This window comes from Gymnodraco acuticeps, unplaced genomic scaffold, assembly GCF_902827175.1.
Source record: "Gymnodraco acuticeps unplaced genomic scaffold, fGymAcu1.1, whole genome shotgun sequence".
Taxonomy (NCBI): domain Eukaryota; kingdom Metazoa; phylum Chordata; class Actinopteri; order Perciformes; family Bathydraconidae; genus Gymnodraco; species Gymnodraco acuticeps.
Window position 1 is genome coordinate 369433 of NW_022991040.1, and position 20067 is coordinate 389499.

Sequence of the window (20067 nt, forward strand, 5' to 3'; positions counted from 1 at the left end):
ACATAATTTTTCAAAAATAAGATCCCATGGACCGAAAGTAGATGGGCATGACTTCGCCACTCTATACTCCTTTTTTTACGAGTGGGAGAAAAGTCTGTCATTCAGGGCAGTATCCATTACACTTATATAATCCAGGGGGCGGTATTGCGCCTAAAAGCTGTTTGCCAGCCGCCCTTAAATAACAAATGAAGAAGAAGAAAACACGACAACAAAACGAACAAAATAAAAGAAGAAGAAACGTTAGTATTGCGAGTTCAGATAACACACAGGAGCTAGAAGACCCACCTGCTTCTTTTAAATCAGCTGTGTGGGAACACTTCGGGTTCCCTGTATCCCAACAACGATGGAGTGCGAGTGGAGGATCGGACGAGGACGGTGTGTTGGCGTTGTTCGACAGTGCTGCGGTATGCTAATGGTAACACATGCCAAACATGCTAAATCATATCAGAAGACATCACCCAGATTTGGCAAAAGACAACAGCAGTTCAACAGCTTACATGAAAGCCGAGAGACCAAAAGAAGTAATGGAAGCTTTTGGCATATATATTTCAACGGCTATGCTGCGCCCTTATGCAATAGTAGAGGATCCCAGCTTTTATTGATTGTGATTTAAACACTTTCTTATTATTTATTTTGTAATATTTTCAAGACAATCTTTTTAGTTTTACAGCTTATTGAACCTTTTTGTTTGACATCAGCCATTATAGATAATATGGACATCTGAGTGTGTGTGGTATTGTTTGTGGTTTGTTTTTAATTGTGTAATAAAGTTAATTATTCAAAATGTTAAAGTTCCTTATTTTTAAACTGAAACTTGCACTAATGTTCAAAATAAATAAAAACACACCTGGAATTATACATTTGGGACTTTTTTTTGCTTTTTCTTGTTGTACCGAACCCGTACCGAACCGTGACCCCCAAACCTAGGTATTCTGTGAACCGTTACACTTACACCCCTAACACAGTCCTATTTCAGAGTACAGGCCCCAGTTTGACAAATTAAGGGTTTTTGACCACATGCTAGAAGGCTTTTAATATTACAATGTTGTTACTGTTCTGTAGCTACTCAGGAGTTTGAAGATGAATTGTTTTTGCTGATTCAATGTCTTCTTGAAGGCATGAACACTACCTAATGTGATGCCTCGGAGGACAGCGGATGGAATTCTGCTCCCTGTTTTTCTAGCAGTGTGGTGAAAGTTCCTGACAAGGCATTTGGTGTTAGCCCTGGGGAGTAACAAAGCATGGCTGAGATAGACCTATTGGGATGAACCTTTGTTAATTTCCTTGGGGAACTACAGTACAAATACACAGGAATACAGGTTAGGGGCACACATGCACATGCATTATGAGGTGCTAGAGCGAAGAGACCAGTCTGTCCGGCGCCAGGGAGAAGTTCAAGATTGGGACTTGAACCGGCGACTCTTCAGTTCGAAGCCAATTCCCTACAGATTGAGTTATTGCCGCTCCAGGATTCTGCATTTGACCCATCCTTGTTTTAGGAGCAGTTGTTAGCCATTATGTTTTGGCGCCACGCTCAGGGGCACCTCTACAGTATTTGGTCTTTCTGTGACTTGAACTGATCCCAAACGGTCTGAGCTGTTGCTACCTTGATACTCTAATGGTATTCCAGTTTAAGCCTTTTGTCGTGAATTTATCAAAACTGCCTTTTTTGCCATGCCTAGTTATAAAGGCACCTAATATCCAGCAAACAATGCAAACTGTATCGCCTTTGATGCTGTTGTTCAAATGCTGGGACTGAACTGTGAGGAAGTATTCTGTGCTGTGGTTTGGTATGAATCTGTATTGTTCATCGGAGATTAGGCCGTAGCGGAGGAGGTAACCCTGCAGTCGTTTGTGATTTCATCACTGATGACATCAAGCAGGATTATGTGACTACTTATTATATTTTGCATCAACTAATGGACACTCAATACATTTTGGGAACATGGCGATTCCACCGTCGAACCAGGCAAAATTTCCTCCACGATGTATGACAAGCCTGTTTATCTCTGCTATGTGTCTCTGACGTTTTTGCTCCGTCCCCTTATCCATGAACTCGTGAGTGTAACATAAGCGAAAAGGGAGGTTTGATTTATTTTTCTTTCCTTCCGTTATGAAGATAGTCGACCTTAAAGTAACGCAAATAACGAGATAATTTCGTGCTTAGTAACTCCAATGTAGTTTCTGCTTAACCGTTAAACCGCTAACTGCGTTACAGACAAATGTAATCTGATTACTGTAACACAGTACTTTGTAGCCCCCAATACTGGTCATTTTCATGCTTGTGCACAAAAAAGGTGATTGAGGGAAACTCAGAGCAACAAAGTGAAAGGTTTAAGAGGGTAGTTTATGATGACTATGCTGTTATACTGACAATTATTGTGAATGTATTAACGCAACAGGTGTATATTAAAGCAAGTTTGAGCCTTCATAAACAGCATTAACAGGTTAATAGAAATGCAAGTCAATTCGAAAATAAAATGAAGTCTTCTTAACTCAAGCCTGTTTAAAAAAAAAGCTGCAATCCATTATTTGAGAAATGATGGAGCTTGGATTGATTTAATGTCTTCCTTTGTATTTATATTTGTTTTAATGTCCATGACTTTATAAAGCTTTCAAACGAGCAGAGTCACTTCTTAAAAGTAAATTAATTTATAGTCACTTAGCCTGCAAGTGACCATAAAACAAAGTATGTAACTCCATTGTTTAGTGTGCAGGTCTGACACTTCTTGTGAGCTATATTGAGAGTAATATTGCAGTGTGAAAGTCAGATGAGGGGAATGTCTCAGTGTAGAATAGGATCAGTGCATTTATTATTCATGAACAGGAGACTGTGGTCACTGCAGAGAAATATATTAGCGGTCAACTCCCTTAACCTTTGAGTAGAGCCGACAAGACCATGCTGTGAATCTTTTCTCATTAGTACAAAAATACAAAACTGTGTATTTCTATCAAACTCAGGTCAAAGGGGCATTACTCAAATCACATATGAAATATTTTAGTACATGTGAGCTCTATTTCTGGCTGTGGGCTTTTTTTTTCAATATCTATCCCTTCTTGTTGTGAGACCGCTTGAGACCGCATTGGTCTCAAGCCATTTCTGAAACAAAAGTATATAAGAAAGTATGATGTGCAATCAAATACATTTTAAGCACATTTATTTTGTCACTGTTGTTTTTTTATCATTATTTTGGTGATTTGAAAAGGAATCATGGTGTGGCCATAATCTCAGTAAGTTATATTTGGGCCATCTGGATTCTCCTTGTCTCATTATAAAAAATGTTTTTAAAAAAACACTTAAATACAGTAGGATGGCGTATAAACTTCCTTTTAGTTTTTTTCCTTTTTATTCTGTTTTATTTTATTGCTTGTATTGTTAAATATATGTTCCCTTTTCAAATTTAAATGATATGTCTTCATGTACACTATTGAAAGATACAAAGGTTGTATTGTCATATGCAGACTAGTTACATAATTACATTATAAATAAAATAGGACAAGAGAATGTTGCAATTGACCGGTGCGTATTTCATCATTAAAAGTTAAGTAGTTTGGAGCTGATGTTTATTTAAATTGTTACGACCCGGCTCAAAAGGCCACAACAAAGAGGAGACACATCATGTCGATGGTTAACAAAAGATGTTTATTTAGGACAAACAAATCAAATCAAGTCAAAACCCAGTAAAGTATGAGGTGTGGATGTCAGTGGTATCATTAATGTAAATGCAGGGTAAATGAGGAGGCACCTGACCCAGGTGCCCTGAGTTACTGCAATCAATGTAATCACCAATCACCACAGCACAGACAGGACAGCCACCTCCTCTCAACTGATGAACCCACAGGGGCATCACACCAACATAAAAAAAAAAATGTTTGCATTATTGAGACTTTTTTGCCTGTACTTTTTAGGATCTGGGAAATGAATAAACAATGCTAAATTAAATTCAAAGGAGCTCTATTGGCCTGATCATTTCAAAAACATAGTAATGCCAAAGCATGTTGTACAAGGTGTTACAACAACAAAATAAAAACACTAAACTTTCATGTTAACGATATTTGTGGCACAACAGCAACACATTAAAATGAACTTTTAGCAGTTCCTGGTTGCAAATTCCTTTTTGATGTATAAAACGTCACTTGGTTACTTTGATACTTAAGACAACTTAAAGACATGATAATTTTCAGGCAAGTTCTTCGGTTTTAGATGGAAGATGATGTAAGTATAAAGTATGCAAGTATGGTTTCAAAATGGACAGTTTGGTTACAAATGTTAATGTTAAATTTAACTTCAAAAAAAGATGTTGAGGTTGCATTGTTAATAACCTTTGTAAGGGTTGACAGGTCTGCATATCTGAGTAATGATTTTTGACGAATTGAATGTGTTTTTTAACCCACTGGGATGATGGAAAAAGCTATAAAAGAAAATGTCTAAGAATTTGAAATACAATTATTTTGAGGATTTCTACAATCAAATGCTTAATTGTCCTTTTTGTCCAAACAATAATGAGATTATATTTGAGCACATTGTGATAATGATGAATGTGAGTTTAATTCTCTCTCCATCTACTGATAACTTCCTTTGAACACTGTATGTTGATTCTCACTTGGTTTATTTCTTAAAATGAAATGTGCTTAAAATACTTCTGAGTTGTGAGATGTTCTTGTGTGTGTGTATTGTGTTTCATTGTGTTGTCACACACACACAGTCCAAACAGCAAAATATGTGGACATCAGAAATTGATGAATACTTCCCAATGCTAATATACTCTTGTTATAGGCATTATATTCTTTGCTAAAAATGCAAGGTTGTTCTCACAGTAATCAGTATTTGTAATCAAATATTTATGTTTTAATGGTTTGGGTGACGAAGCTTTTTTCATTATGCAATGATAATGGCACATTTGTGTGTTTGACGGCCTTTGTTGTATGAAAATAAGACAAGCTGTTGAACGGAACATATTTTGAGAGAGGGGAATGACTCTCCAGAAATGTCTAATTAACAATGGCAATATGCTGCTCGTATGGCGCATTTCCACTGCAGCGGGTAGCTCCGTTTAAGCGTCCTTAACCGTCCAGCGGCCAGGCCAGTTTTTGGTGGCCTTTCCATATATGGGGGTTATTCCCTATCTTTATTCAAGAGCGTGGTATTTAAATTTGAGAGCTACTTTATGTATTTATTTCCCTCAAACCCTGTCCTCGCACTCAAATAGTGCCTGCTTGCACTTAGATGTGCTCTGCTTGTGCTCAAACTGTACGCTTGCACTCAGATATATTGCTGCTTACAGATTTGTTCTGCTCTCAGATTTATTCTGTGCACGCTCGAAACTTTTGTGCAACAATCCTGTCAAAATCCCTCAACCAATAGGAGGCCAGGTGTCCTTGCGGGTGCGTTCGCTTTACTTATTACAGCGTCCCGTAAGGGCGGTTACTCTTTGGTTTATAAACTCCCGCCCTCCACGGCTTTATAACATAGCATGTACTTCACTTGTTTGATTTATAACTTTGTTTGGGGGGGGGGGAGCACAGTTAGTATATATATACCAGCACCTTACATAATAGCTACGTTCAGTGGCGTACTGGGACTAAAAATCAGCCCGGGAATCTCGACCGGCCCTCGTTATTGCTAGTAAATTGTCAACGGGGGAAGGGCGGATTGCAAGTGAATTTCCCGACCGGCCCACTTCTTCCTCCAGACTGTTGTTCTGCTCCAGCACTGTTGTGCTACGGTTTGGTTCGGCCCGACGCGAAGCGGAGTGTCGACAACTCCATACTGTATAGATATTCGTATATCACGGCCTGAAGTGAGCTATTGCATTTATAAAACGGTTACAATGTGAAAGAAAAATACACACTCCAATTTAAATAGTTTTTATTATTAAATAATGATGTTCAAAATAAAATAGTCCCTCCGTTGCCTTCTGCACAGAACATAGTGCGAGGTGGTTGCTATGCAACAACAATAACAGCTAGAGAACATATTAGACGTCGTTTAGGTGCTTTTTTTTGTTGGAGATAGGCACTTCTCAATCCACTCCTCCATAGTAAGGCCACCCGGAGGTCGAAGTTAACCTTAAATGTTTCCATCTTAAGCTTTGTTAGTTAGCCTAGTTAGTTAGTTTCATAACGGACGACGCGGAGGGATACTGATTTGTGAAAAGTAACTACAATTATACCCGGGATATACGCTCATTATATCACGGCTAAGAAACATCAGATTGCTTGATTTGACTTGTCCGTTTTATAAACATATACTAAGTGTGCTTACCCCCCCCCCCCCCCACAAAAAAAAAAGTTGTACAGTGAAGTGAAGTACATGTTATGTTATAAAGCCGTGGAGGGCGGGAATTTATAAACCAAAGAGTAACCGCCCTTACGGGACGCTGTAATAAGTAAAGCGAACGCACCCGCAAGGACACCTGGCCTCCTATTGGTTGAGGGATTTTGACAGGATTGTTGCACAAAAGTTTCGAGCGCGCACAGAATAAATCTGAGAGCAGAAAAAATATTTAAACAGCAATATATCTGAGTGCAAGCGTACAGTTTGAGCACAAGCAGAGCACATCTAAGTGCAAGCAGGTGTCAGTACCAGATATGTTCGGCCTACCAAATATGTTCGGGTGTATTTCCGTCGCATCCGTCATCCGTCATATCCGTCATATACTCACCTCCCTCTGCTCCCAGCGCTATGCTGCCACACACCGGCCGTCTGCGGAACTGCAGCCGGAGGAACTCGGTACAGCTTGTTATGTGTGTGTACTTAATTATTTACAATTAAAAAATATATATATTCTGCGTTACTTTAGCCAACACTTTTATAATATATAAGCCTGATCATGTCGTTGAAAGCAAGTACAGATGTTCTCCCTTTTCCACAGTTCTGTGTGAACTTCATCTAAGGTAGATGCTTTGCTTCTGCACCAGTTTAGCAGAAGTCTGTTTTGTAAGACTGGTTTTGTTGCAGTCTGTTCATGCTATGTGTTTCTTGCGTAAGACTATATACACACGGAACACATGTATTACAGGGCTGTACCCAGTGTGCTTCATAAAACATTTTTGAAGCTTATTTTTTTTAAATTAAGCCGTTTCCATGTTATAACAGCATCTCGTTAAATCAATATCGGAAACAATAATTGTCTTTTTGTGGTTATTTAAATGTAATTTATGGTGCTATTAGAGTGCTTATAGACTGACCCGTTAATACAGATGCCCCCCCCCCCCCCCCCCCCCCCTTTGTGTGCGGTGAGCTGGAGAGAAGGCAGTCTATTTATTTTGGTGAAAAAAAAAACCCCTAACATATATGGATTGAATCAGAATATTGTGTTGGATCAAAACATATTGTACATTTTGAGAATTCTTACATCTATTACAATACATTTTGAGCTTTGGACAATGTTTGGATCAAACGAGCCAGAAACAACCTTAAGCAGCCACCACTGGAATATTATTGCAGTAATATCATAATACTAGTAGCCTTATATTAGTGTAGCCTAATATTGATCGACAAATATTTAGAAATAAATCTGGTTCTGCCTGCCTGCCTCATCGCACTATGCCCTGCTGCATTACCATGTATAGTATTTACATTCATAATGATCCTTTTTTGTTGCAGAGCTTTAGAGGCTTTAAGAGACGAACTGTCAATGATGCCAACTTGGCGACCTACAAACTAGATATAGCAATCTTGGAGCTATTGCGGCTAGCTACTTTCATTGGAAAGAGTCTCTAATTTTTTGTATGTATATATTTCATATATCCATCCCAAGCTTACCTACCCAACTGAATGAATTCACACATTCAAGTAAATAGAAAGACAGCACAGCATTCAAGTGTTTATTGAGAATTTGAACTTCAACGTTAATGGAAAAAGCTCCAAACTTTTCTCTACAGCCCTTAGTATCAAGAAATCCTTCTAGTTCCTTTTACATGTGGATAGGAAAACAGCACAGATTGTTCAGAATATATGAGGAAGCCATCAGGGAAGCAGCATGACCCAAGGCAGGACTGCAGAGACAGGTTCAGCCACGACCCGAAGTCCACGACCCGAAGTCCACGACGGGCAGCGTCCGGGAAAACCAAACTTGAAGGTAAGATATCAAATGATGATCTTCATTAATTGCAGTGACAATTTAGTCTATTCTGACATTTGTTTGTGTGAGTTAATCTTTACCTATGATATCTGGTTGCAGAAGGGACTGCAATAGCCTGGATGTTGGTCATCAGAGTAGATGCCCTGCAATTCTCCTCTTTTACCTTTCCCAACATATCCTATGAATAGAAAAAGAAAATATTGTAATTGAATCACACTAGGACCACAACACACTAAATATGTAATGACACATAAACATTATTATCCAGAATAAGAAGTCTACCTGGTTTGCAGTTTTTGTAAGGCTCCAAGCATCCACGGCAGGTGTCAATGGTGTACATGACGTTGAAATCCTGCTTGTATGAAGCAGAGAACAAACTCCATGTAGCAACACCTGTGTAAAACAAGCATTTCAATAGAGCCATTAAAAATATGCATAGACACCACAGCTGTCGTATACTGCTGCACCTTCACTGAATCACTTACTCTCAAGCCAGCGAAAGTGGGCCCCTCTTCTGAAAGACACAGTGGACATTGTGTCTCTGAAGGTGGTACACACTAGAGTGAGTGATGAGTACGCTTTGTCACCTTCCTGGAGAACCACTTCCATCAGAAGGTCCGAGAGAAGACAGTTTGGCAGCTGTGAAGTATTGGTCAGACTAGATCAAACATATTTAACAACACATTGACTAGACTGTTGCCAGCACAATCGAAATACCAAGATTCTTTGGGCTTCAGGTAGCAAAAAGACACATTTTTAATATTAATGTTGAATATATCACACACATTTTTCTTATGTTTTGTTATTCTTCTCCTTGAGGTAAAAAACAGCTATCAATAAATTTAAAAAAAGCAGTGAGACATAATAGTTGGAAATTCTGCCGTGATCACAGGTCGTTTTTTAAACAAAAAACAGTTACTGCTTCACTGAAAAGATATTACCTCCAATATGAAGCACATGTCGGACTTTTGAAACTGGACCTTTGAAGGAAAATATAAGGTGTGGGTCATGTGATTGTTTAATTACATGTGTATACAATTATCAATATGTATGCATGTGTTAAATAATCTGGATCTGTCCGTGGCTATAAAAATCACATAATATCAGGATGAAAATGTAAATCAGTGTCAAAGAAACTGTTGTCTATAAAGTAACATTTAAAATGTATGATTTACCCTTCAATCTGGTACCGTTCCATGAGCATAATGCACCACCATTTCCGGATCTGTGCTATGTCCCGCTAAAAGAAAATGTAACAATAATAAAGTTGAAAATGAATGGAACCTCATCATTTGTCTACTCAATGTTAGCCCCCTCTTCCCCCTGAAATACTAACTCAGAGGATAAATACTGACCTCGGTAAACCAAAGTAGAGCATCTGTGCTGAAGTTGAGTGCATACTGTGAAAGGATAAAGATCTGTTAAGTTATGAGTTTCAAAAACTAACAAAACCCCTTAAAAAAAAGTGTCAAGGGAGGAATTTACCATCAGTATGAAGACACCACAGTCATTGCCCGTGGTTTGGTGAGGCTAACCCTGTAAGAATTTGGAATATAACAGTGATGTTCATGGTCAAATGGAAAATAAAGACATGTGAAAGCAGGTGTATGAGATGGTGGAGAAATGTACCTTGACGTCTCTGCCGAACTTTACTGTCCACTGACCTGGAGCAATGCGGTGCGCTAGGTCACTGTCAAAAGAAATGATAAGACATGGGAATTGATTTGGTGAAGGAACGCTATACTCAATATAATTCATGTTTTTGGATTTCCTTACATTGAACTATTGCATGCCTTAAAAGAGGAAAGTTATGAAAGCCACTGAACGGGGCTAAAATAAAACAAACAAAAATACGTTTACCAGCCGCTGAACAAAGCTGAACTTGAAAACAACCTTTGAACAAGGCTTATAACAAAATGAATATTATAATTCATAGCATCCTGTTGCAGACTCTTTTTCTTTTGGTTCCACTAAGGACACTCCAGACTTTGTGGAAATGGAGATATATTATAAATGAATTTGATCAGATTCAGACCCCTGGTCTACAAGATGGTTACTGCAGTATTAGAATACTATAAACTATTTAGAACTCCCATACAAGCCACAGAACGGTGAGGGGGTAATCATGTTACAAAAACCTAAATATGTCCTTGTAGGAATTGTCCCCAAAGCCATCTGGCTTAAGAGGGTCGAGCAAATATAACTCTCTCTGTGCTGGCTTGATCAACCATTGAAATTAGACATAATCAAACACCAGAAGAAAACCACAACTTATGTTCATTTTGTACATGCTGGTGAGATCATTTGGAACAGACTCACGCAAAGCAAATAGTGATCTGCCTTTCCTTGCTGCCGACTCCAGGCAGGGATGAAAACCATGTCCTTGGTGGCCAATTGGTCAGCCTAGTATTTTAAACAAGGGATTTTAAGTTGCTGTATATCAATTTCAAGAAACATAGGTCTCAAGCAACAGGAACTTACTGGAAAACTGGCCAACACGTCAGCTGTTTTGGACTTCCAGGTAGGAACCACATACATATCCACGATGTATATATCTTTGCCCTATATTGATAGTTTTTCAAAAAAAATGAAATCTTCATAGAAGTATGTTCAACAACAAGAGACAACCACACTTCACGAGATTGGAGTTTCACCACTAAACAGCTATTTAGAAAATATGTGTTATTCAAAAGAAAAAAGCAGGCCAATGATGTCTGTTGAAAACCGTACATGTCTTTGGGTGGCTTCTTGTACCATCTTCAGGCACGTGTTTCCAATCTGAAACAGTAACAACAGTAAGTTACCTGTGCCATTTATTTGAGACAAGATGAAGTTGGGAGGAAAGCTCAAGTATACCTACATTTGACTCCATGCACTGAGGAAGACCCAGGCTCCAAAAGTCCTCTCTGGTCAGGCACACATCACCCTCCTTCACAATGACCTCTGCTCCAGGCCTATTGTGGTCTAGCACATAGCTGAGCTGCAAATAACAGATTGCAAAACATACTTCAAGCCAATAGAAAACATAGAAAAATTAAAATCAAAACAATGCACCTCCATCACTGTGCATGAAGTAAACATATATCTACCAGCTTGTCTTGAATCGGATGTAGATCCTTTGCGTATTTCGCACCAGAGAGGGCATACTGGTGGTCAGCAACTGACCCCTCCGAATCCAACTTCGGTTCAGCTGTTATTAGATAGACACAAAATAAACAGTATTATTGAAGTACCACACATGAAGTATACCTAAAATGTGTCCTTGTATTGATAATCAAAATACCTCTCAACATAGGCCTGATAAAGGGCTTCAGCTGAGACACATTCACACTCTGTCTCAGCTGAGCTCCTGTTGAGCTCAACAGGGTTGCCACACCCTTGTTGGTGATTGAGGAAACCACATAAGGGCCAAACCAGTTGCACTCCAGTTTTCCACCTTTTCGGCCCTCCTTCCTCTTATTCGCTCTTAGGACCTCATCTCCAACGTTAATCAGGAAAGATTTCACATTCTTTCCCTTGCGTTTTTCAAAAGAGATTTTCTGTCTCTGTTGTGCTATTTGGATGTTCTGGTAAATCTGAGAAAGATATGTAACAGTTATCATTTACAGTCCTTAACATACGCTTGCATTTTTTAGGAGTTATTATGTTTTAAATATTGCCATTTTATTCTCACCTTCGAGTGCAAATCTGCAATGGTTGCAGCCTTTGCCTCAAGCTGCTGTTCTGCCTCATCAGCAGGCACCAAAACAGAGGTATCATCCCTGTCATTGACTGTAGCATTTATAACACCCGGGACGCGAGGGTGCCTCCCAAACTGGGCAAAATAGGGCGTGCACTTGGTTGACCTCTGAAAGCATAAAAATTCCTTTTAGTATCTCTGTTGAGTATTGTTTCCATCTGCATTTGTTACAACATTGTACCTGCTTTGAGGTGTTAATGCTCGCCACAATGCCCCTCAGATGTAAATCCCAGTCATTCTGGTCCTCTCCACAGTACTTTGCAAGTGCTTTTTTTATGTTTTGGTTTGTACGCTCATCTTGGCCATTGCACTGGGGATGGTACGCTGAAGTGATGCAGTGTTTTACACCCAGTGCATCAAAAACACCACGGTTGACCTGCAGATGGTTTAGTGTACACCAATTACCAAATTACCTGAAAAATCGTATTACATTGTTACACATAACACATACACTGTATTAGATAGATTATTGTACCTCATTGACAAATTCCCGTCCTTGGTCGGTAATGATCTTCTCGACAAGACCGAAATCGAGAAGAATATTTACAATCTTTTTTGAGACCTCAACAGCTGTTTTGTGGTAGAGCGTTTTTGCTACCACCCACTTCGTGAACAGATCAGTCGCTGTTAGAATGTATCTGCAATATAAAATGCAGAATGTTGTAAATACATACAGAATCACTGTAAATGATTTCCTTTCTTTTTAAACCAGATTCTTCACGTTTAGAACCTTTAAAGGAGGTTACACATGCTTCAGCCCATCATGATAGTACCTTTTGCCCTTAGCAGTGGAGGGAAGTGGGCCAATGAGATCCACACATGTCTCACTCTGTTTCAATGTACACATACAACACATTTCTGTAGATCAATAATCAGTCAGTCAGTCAAAAACTCCCACCCATTTCTTCACGTCCTCCCGCATAGTGGACCAGTGGTACGTTGCCAAAACCTTCTCGGTGGTGCGCCTTCTCCCTGCATGACCTCCGGAACCCAGGTTATCATGGCACTCCTTCAGGACATTGATAATTTGGTCCTTGGTGCACACAACCATCCTCTCATTGTCCTTGTATGTGTAGTACAAATCTCCAGCTGGCACAACAGGAACAACAAAACAATCATTTAGACATGTGTAGAGATGACATTATGACTAAAAGCTGTTCAAGAAATCCAGTGGCAAATGTGGTTTAGACGTAACAACTACAGTAATGTAAAGTGTGTATAAAAAGAAAAAGGAGAAACAAGCTGTGGAGTCCTTGCGATTTACTGAAAAATGTTGGAATTGCAATATGATAAACCATTAGAGGTATGATCACTTTTGCACCAAAAAACACCATTAGATAAATAGATAGATAGATATATACTTTATTGATCCCTATAAGTAAAGGGATGTGATGATGTCACATGTACAGGGGGTTTATACCTCATAATAAAAACGTATGTTCGTGACTTAACCATGGTCTTATTCTGTTACTTACCTTTGATCAGGTATTGTTTGGATGCCCTCCGAATTAACGCCTTCCTTTTATCATGCTTTTCAGCGGCGATGGTGAGATTGTGGTAACCACCATTGAGCACGTACTGCTTTATCTCAGCATAAAAGCTCTCCATTTCTGTCATGAAAGTTAAAATGGTCGCGGTAATTATGGGGAAGCGGAGGGATCTAGATCGTTCACACATAACAAGCTGTACCGAGTTCCTCCGGCTGCAGTTCCGCAGACGGCCGGTGTGTGGCAGCATAGCGCTGGGAGCAGAGGGAGGTGAGTATATGACGGATATGACGGATGACGGATGCGACGGAAATACACCCGAACATATTTGGTAGGCCGAACATATCTGGTACTGACACAGGCACTATTTGAGTGTGAGGACAGGGTTTGAGGGAAATAAATACATAAAGTATGCTCTCAAATTTAAATACCACGCTCTTGAATAAAGATAGGGAATAACCTCCATATCCATATAGCCTAGCACCGGCTAGCGGGTACTTTTTCCGGCCCCATAAAATCGTGGTTCTATCAGGCCAGGGCTGAACTAGTGACGTCAACACTCTCGACTGCTGATTGGTCAGAGAGTCACAAGATCGCGCGTGAGATCATCCCTAGCGTCGCATATATATCTAGAAGCAAGCTTGCAGCATTTTGTAAACGGAGGAGCTACAAAAATGGCAACGTCGAAGAAAAGCACACCGTGGTCGACCGAGGAGGTGACGACGTTCCTTAATCTCATTGGGGATGATAAAATCCAGCGGGAGCTCGACGGAACAACGCGAAATGTGAAAGTGTTCCAGGATGTCTCTGCACAGATGTCCGAACGCGGATTTTCGAGGACTTTCCTGCAGTGTAGGGAAAAACTCAAAAAGATGAAGAGTGAATATCGCCAAGTAAAGGACAACAATAACACGAGTGGTGCGGGTAGGAAACAATGGAAGTGGTTCGACTTGTTGGACCAGATTAATGGTCATAGACCGGCCAACGTTGGGAGGGAGGGAGGGAGGCCTGGACTCTGCAACGGCTTTACTGGAGTCCCTGCAAGGTACGCTCACTAATAACAAAGAAGTCTATTTTATCCTTACATTAATGTTCGACAACCCATGCTTTTATGGAGCCCCGAAGAGCTACATAGCTAGCTAAGGCAGATAGCCTTAGCTAGAGCTATTGTTTGCTAACACCATATGTGCCATTGTGTACGTTCAGTTTTTCTTTTCTATAGTTGTTGTTGCTATTTAGTATTGTGCTGCAGTAGTTTGTGGAATTAACAAGTCATTTTGCTGTTCTAAATGATTACATTGGGACTCGTGAGGAGGAACATTCCCGAACAACGGGTGATGGCAGTGTTCCGTCCACAACATCGTCATCGAATCCAGAACGGACCCCAGCTCGACCACAGACACTAGCCGAAGAACCGACACCAACTCAACCACCAACGCCGAGTGCCATCACGACACTGCAGCGTGTGGTTCTAGGTAAGAAATAGAAATGGCAAAACGACTGGAATTGAGTTTTTTTTAAACCTTGGATCATCCATCGTCAGTAATTTAAAATAAGCTATACCACTGTGTGGAAATGCTCTGTTACAAGTAAAGTCTTAGCTAGTAAGCAGCTAGTACAGTTGTGTGTGACATCCTATCATATACATATATTTATATTCATTATCAACAGGCTGGACATAATGTAATTCACTTTCACAATCATTGTAAACATCTAGGGAAATAACTTTCTTTAGTTCACCTTACTGTTGTTCTGTTTATACATGTTATTCTTATATCCTTGTGTGACCTGTACCTGTCCTGTGTTTTTTCCTTATTGCTAATTATTATCTTATTGTCACCCAGGCAAGAGGAAACGAGGAGGAGAGGATCGGGCCCAGCAGGAACGGCACCATGAACAGCACATGGCCCAGCAGGAACGGCACTTGGACTGGGCCAAAGTGTCTGCTGAGCGGAGATGGGAGTTGAGAAGGGAGGAGGCTGCTCAAGCAGAGACCTTCAACCTAGCCTTCCTGCGCACTCTTGGCGAGGTGCTAGGGGGACTGGGCAGCCGACGTGGCCCGTCTCCTCCGTGATACTTAAAATAACCTTAATAGTTATTGTACATATTATATATTTGTTATCTAGTTAATTTTTAAATGCAACATTTGTACTTTCTTGTTTATTTATTTTCTTTTAAAATGTTCATCGTATTTTTATTTTTACAATGCGATGTATATTTACGCTGGCTGCAATACAGTTTTACATTTTTTATTTGTATTGTTTAATGGCATGCCTTTTTGATACAACATTTTTTTTGTATTTTTATACTGCCATCAATAAAGTACTTATTTTATTTATCTTATCTCTTGTTGATAATTAATTGCACCCAACAGAAAAAAATCAGATTCACATAATCTTGATTTAGAGAAGATATAAACATACATGAATTTATAAAGCAATAACAAACACCATCAGTTAGGAAAAAACCCCTTAGTTTTAAGAGATTTAAAGCAAGAAATTGAGTTTGCTAGCTTGAAGTCCTCCTCTAAAACATTATTACATGTTTATTTTGTAATAGTATTAAGAATACATGATAAATACATAATACATGTAGAAATTGCTCAATTGTAATACCCTCGTTCTACTAGACTCAAACAACACATTCCTTATATATTTCAAAGACGAGAGAACAAAAGAAGAAACCTATAACCCATTCAAGCAAGCTTTTAACATGTCTAGAAGAAAGATTGAGATTATATTTTAATATATTATTTTATGTTGTGGATACTTTAGCCTCCATCCATGTTTACAATTGTCCACACTATTTTACACTTGCATTTATGAATATAGTTTTGCTGTGTTTTACACTTTAGTATTTATGTTTATAGTTAGCTTTGATATTCGCTTAATTTATTAGAAAGATTTTCTTTTCATGATCTGATATTTCCTCAAATGTTCTTATTATGGGGCAGTACTTACTGGTGCTTGAAATTCAAATATTTACTAAATATTCAATTCAGATAACAACATTTGACAAACACATGTATACGAAAAAAAAAAGATGTATTTATGTTCAATACAATGAATACAATACAATGCATATTCAGGTAGCGCATCAAACCCTCTCTGATGTCAGTGCCCTCCTCCTCTGCACCTTGAGCCACTGCTACCCCAGCCTCTGCTGCTGCTGCATTCCACCCATCATCATAGTCCTCTCCATGACTCTCGCAGAGGTTATGCAGAGCACAGCATGTCAGCACCATGGATTTCACAAGTTTCACATCACAGTCATTTATTTTCATGAGGCAACGCCACCAGTCTACCAAATGCGTTTTCAACCACTACCCGTGCGCTGCAAATGTTCTTGTTGTATACCACATGTTCTGCTGTCAGCCGTCCAGTGTCTGGGAAGGGTTTTAAGAGCCAGCTTTGCAAGGGATAGTTTTGTGAGTTGTGTCACATTGAAGATGACGCCACTGCAGTTTTACCCAGCGTCGCTCCGCCCAAAAAGCCCGCCAAAAAGCCGATCGCCCCGCCTACACTGCGTTGCTACCCCAGGTCCTAAACTGTAATGGAAATGCGCCACGGCCTCGGACGGCCAGCGAGGCAGCCCGAGGCCTGAGCGAGGACACTTAGGGACGCTTAAATGGGGCTACCCCGCTGCAGTGGAAATGCGCCATTAGAGCAGTGGTTCTCAAACTTTTTCTGTCAGGCCCCCCCTTTGGAGAAAAAAAAAAGTTGGGCCCCCCCCAACACAAATAGTCAGGCTCAGTGGCGGCGCCAGAGATTTATTTTGGGGGTGCTGTGGGGTAGCTTGATGTTTCATAGAGGGTGCTCAAACATTTAGGGTTTCTCATTAATGTACCCGGCGCTACAGTGGAATTTTCTACTGCAACAATCCCCACGCAAATACACAGTGTACCCGTGACAGTTACAATGAAGGCTCGATAATCAGCTCACGGCATATAGGTGTAAGCAGGGGTAAAGTGCTATTTGTATAGGTGGTGTGTGGACCTCACATAGGGGGGTCCGGGGGCAAGCTCGCCCGGGAAGATTTTTAAATATTGAAGTTAAAAGCATCAATCTGGTGCACTTTGAGAGCAAAATGAAGAGATCTATGGATACATCTCTCAACACCCATATGAAACAGAACTGTAAACAGATTTACTTTTTCTTTATGGATATTTTACAAATCACTCCCCTTTTAAACTTTATTCATTTTGTAATGTCATATAGTATTTCATACTTGTTTTTAATGTATTCTCTTATTTTTGTATAACTATAATGATCATATAAACGTGTGCCTCGGAAATAATTGTTTACATTAATGGTGACCAAAACGTTTGAGACCCACTGAGATAGCGCTGAGAGAGTCCTTTATTGGGGGAAGGGGGGTGTCCGGTGCCTTGCTCAAGGGTACCACGGCAGGGCAGGAGGTGAACTGGGACCTCTCCAAGTAGAAGTCCACACTCCAAATGTAGGTCTGGTCGGGGACTCCAACCGGCGACCCTACGGCTCACAGTCCAAGAGTGCCATAGATTTAGTCCCTAATTTTGCTCTCAAAGTGCACCAGATTGATGCATTTAACTTCAACATTTAAAAAAGAAATGTCCTGGGGGAGCTTGCCCCCGGACCCCCCTAGAGGAGGTGAGGTCCACCACCTGCCCACACTCCCTGTTAAATTGTCTCACCCACATTGAGGATGCTTCCTACGCCCATGTTTTATTCCATGTGTCAAGTCAGGCAAATTGGGTCAAAATGTTATTGCATCAATGATCTGTTAACATTAAAATCACCAAATATATGCTGTAACTATTTTGCTCTTGGCAACTCAAGGGCTCAGGTAATGTGATTACTATATGAATAATTGTCCAAAATAACATTAAATGCATAGGGGTTTTTGTTAAGTAACATACTTTCGTCGCCGGCCGGCCGATACATGGCGCGCATTAAGTGGGCCTGTCTGTCAATTAATCCCCGGGCCACTTTTTCCCCGCAGTCCGCCCCTGAGAACAGCTGTGAGGTCCGTGCAGAAAGCAGAGCAGTGTGTACAATATATATCACTCAGTATAACAGGCCTACATTACTCTCGTTATTTGTATGCTTTAGTTTAGTAGATATCTACAAACAAAGAGTCTATATATTTCTAAAACCATTTAATGCTTCACATAATAAAATACACATTGGCTGTAATGGGGGGGGGGCAGTCTCTGATTGTGTTACGTTATTATGAGAGTGCTCTCATACTTGTTTGATTCTGAAATTGTATATATTTATATAAATATATGTGTGTGTATATGTCCGCATCTGTAGCCTGTTATTGTTTCATTATACCGCACTTTGAATTAATTAAAAGTAAATATATAAGTCGTCATGAACACATCTGTCCATCAGACAGCGTGCTGCTGTGCCTCCTGTCATAATTAATGGACGTTTCTTTAAAATGACCGCTCAGAGGAGAGGATTTGTCATTTCTCTAACCGCCTGCTGCTTCCACTTCTCTCTCCTCGGTTACCCTCCTCAACTCCTCCGCTCACATCTCCTGTGGGCGGGACTAAGACACGAGGATAGGAGTCGAGGAGGGGAGTTGAGGAGAGGAAATTAGAGAATTGAGAAGCCTTTCATGTGTTCCAAATATACCATTTATTTTATCAAGACTGAGGATTAAACCGAGAGGTGAAGATAAACAAAGTGAACGTTCAAACATATTATATTTAAATAATATAAACATTTTAACAGCCTACAAATATTTTTCTAGGTGCTATCTGAGTTTCTCAAACAAACTACATTGCCCCTATTTATATTCAATAAAAGCCCTTTTGACTAACTGTTATCTGTCTAACCCCCAGTGTGAGCATATGTGTGCATGTGTGTAGTGAGTGTGTTAGGTCCTGGCTGTGGACTGTGCTCCAGCAGATAACAGCAGAATTACTAATGGCTGACAGCTGTAAAGGCCTGTTGGTGAAACCAGTGAAAGGTGATAAGACTGTGACTTTAGATTGGCCAAATCCAACAGATATTATTCAGAGGGAGGGCTGCTGATCCTGAACGCCCCCCGATGATAACATGCAGTGATTCATTGTTGAATGCTTCTGCTGTAAGGGAAAGGACGAGACAAATCAGAGTGATTTGATGCTCTCTTTCATGTCGATCATGCAGAAACGATGGACATATTTCATATAGGATTTATTTTGACTTGAAGCCTAGATCCATGTGTAACATTTTTGCACAGGCAGTAAAGAGGGTTTTTCTACCTTTTCTTTATTCTGAGGACTGAAAACACCAAGCATCTATTGTCATCTGAGAGTTAATCCACTACCTCTGTTTACTCTAGGATACTATTTCCCATCTGATCCTCTTGCACAGCTGCAGCCTGAGTGTCTGGGTTATATTATGCACAATTGGCCCAAAACCACCAAACAACAGCATAATGCACTCTCTTTTTGGCACCAATGGCTACTAATTATTGCCAGCCCACTGTAGCTTTAGGTCGTTTTGATGAAAAGGGTAAGAGAGAGTGGGAGGTGGACTTCCTGTCCCTGCAGTGTCCCTTAATCAAGCCGCAAAACAACAAAATATTATTCAAATCTTCACTTGGGATTCACTTGCAAAAAAGATGTTCTCTTTTCGATTACAGCATCACAGCTGCATTTTCATAATTACATGAATGATCAGTTGTTGTTGCTGTTGTTGTTGTTGTTGTTGTTGTTGTGCGGACAATCAAGGAATAATTGTTTAAAGCCAGGGCGAGTAGTTTATCTGGCATATGTTAG

The 20067-nt window shown here is 40.0% G+C and overlaps 1 protein-coding gene and 2 long non-coding RNA genes across 4 annotated transcripts in view; 2 read left to right on the forward strand and 1 right to left on the reverse strand.

Moving 5' to 3' along the window:
• Nucleotides 1-20067, forward strand: part of LOC117559811 (dipeptidyl aminopeptidase-like protein 6) — a 446505-nt gene that overhangs the window by 154711 nt on the left and 271727 nt on the right. The window lies entirely within an intron of this gene.
• LOC117559815 lies at nucleotides 12139-12785 on the reverse strand. Its single transcript, XR_004571052.1, has 3 exons — nucleotides 12725-12785; nucleotides 12302-12464; nucleotides 12139-12202 (listed from the first exon to the last, which is right to left on the reverse strand). It is a non-coding gene; the product is annotated as an uncharacterized LOC117559815 (long non-coding RNA).
• LOC117559816 lies at nucleotides 13966-15651 on the forward strand. Its single transcript, XR_004571053.1, has 2 exons — nucleotides 13966-14788; nucleotides 15158-15651. It is a non-coding gene; the product is annotated as an uncharacterized LOC117559816 (long non-coding RNA).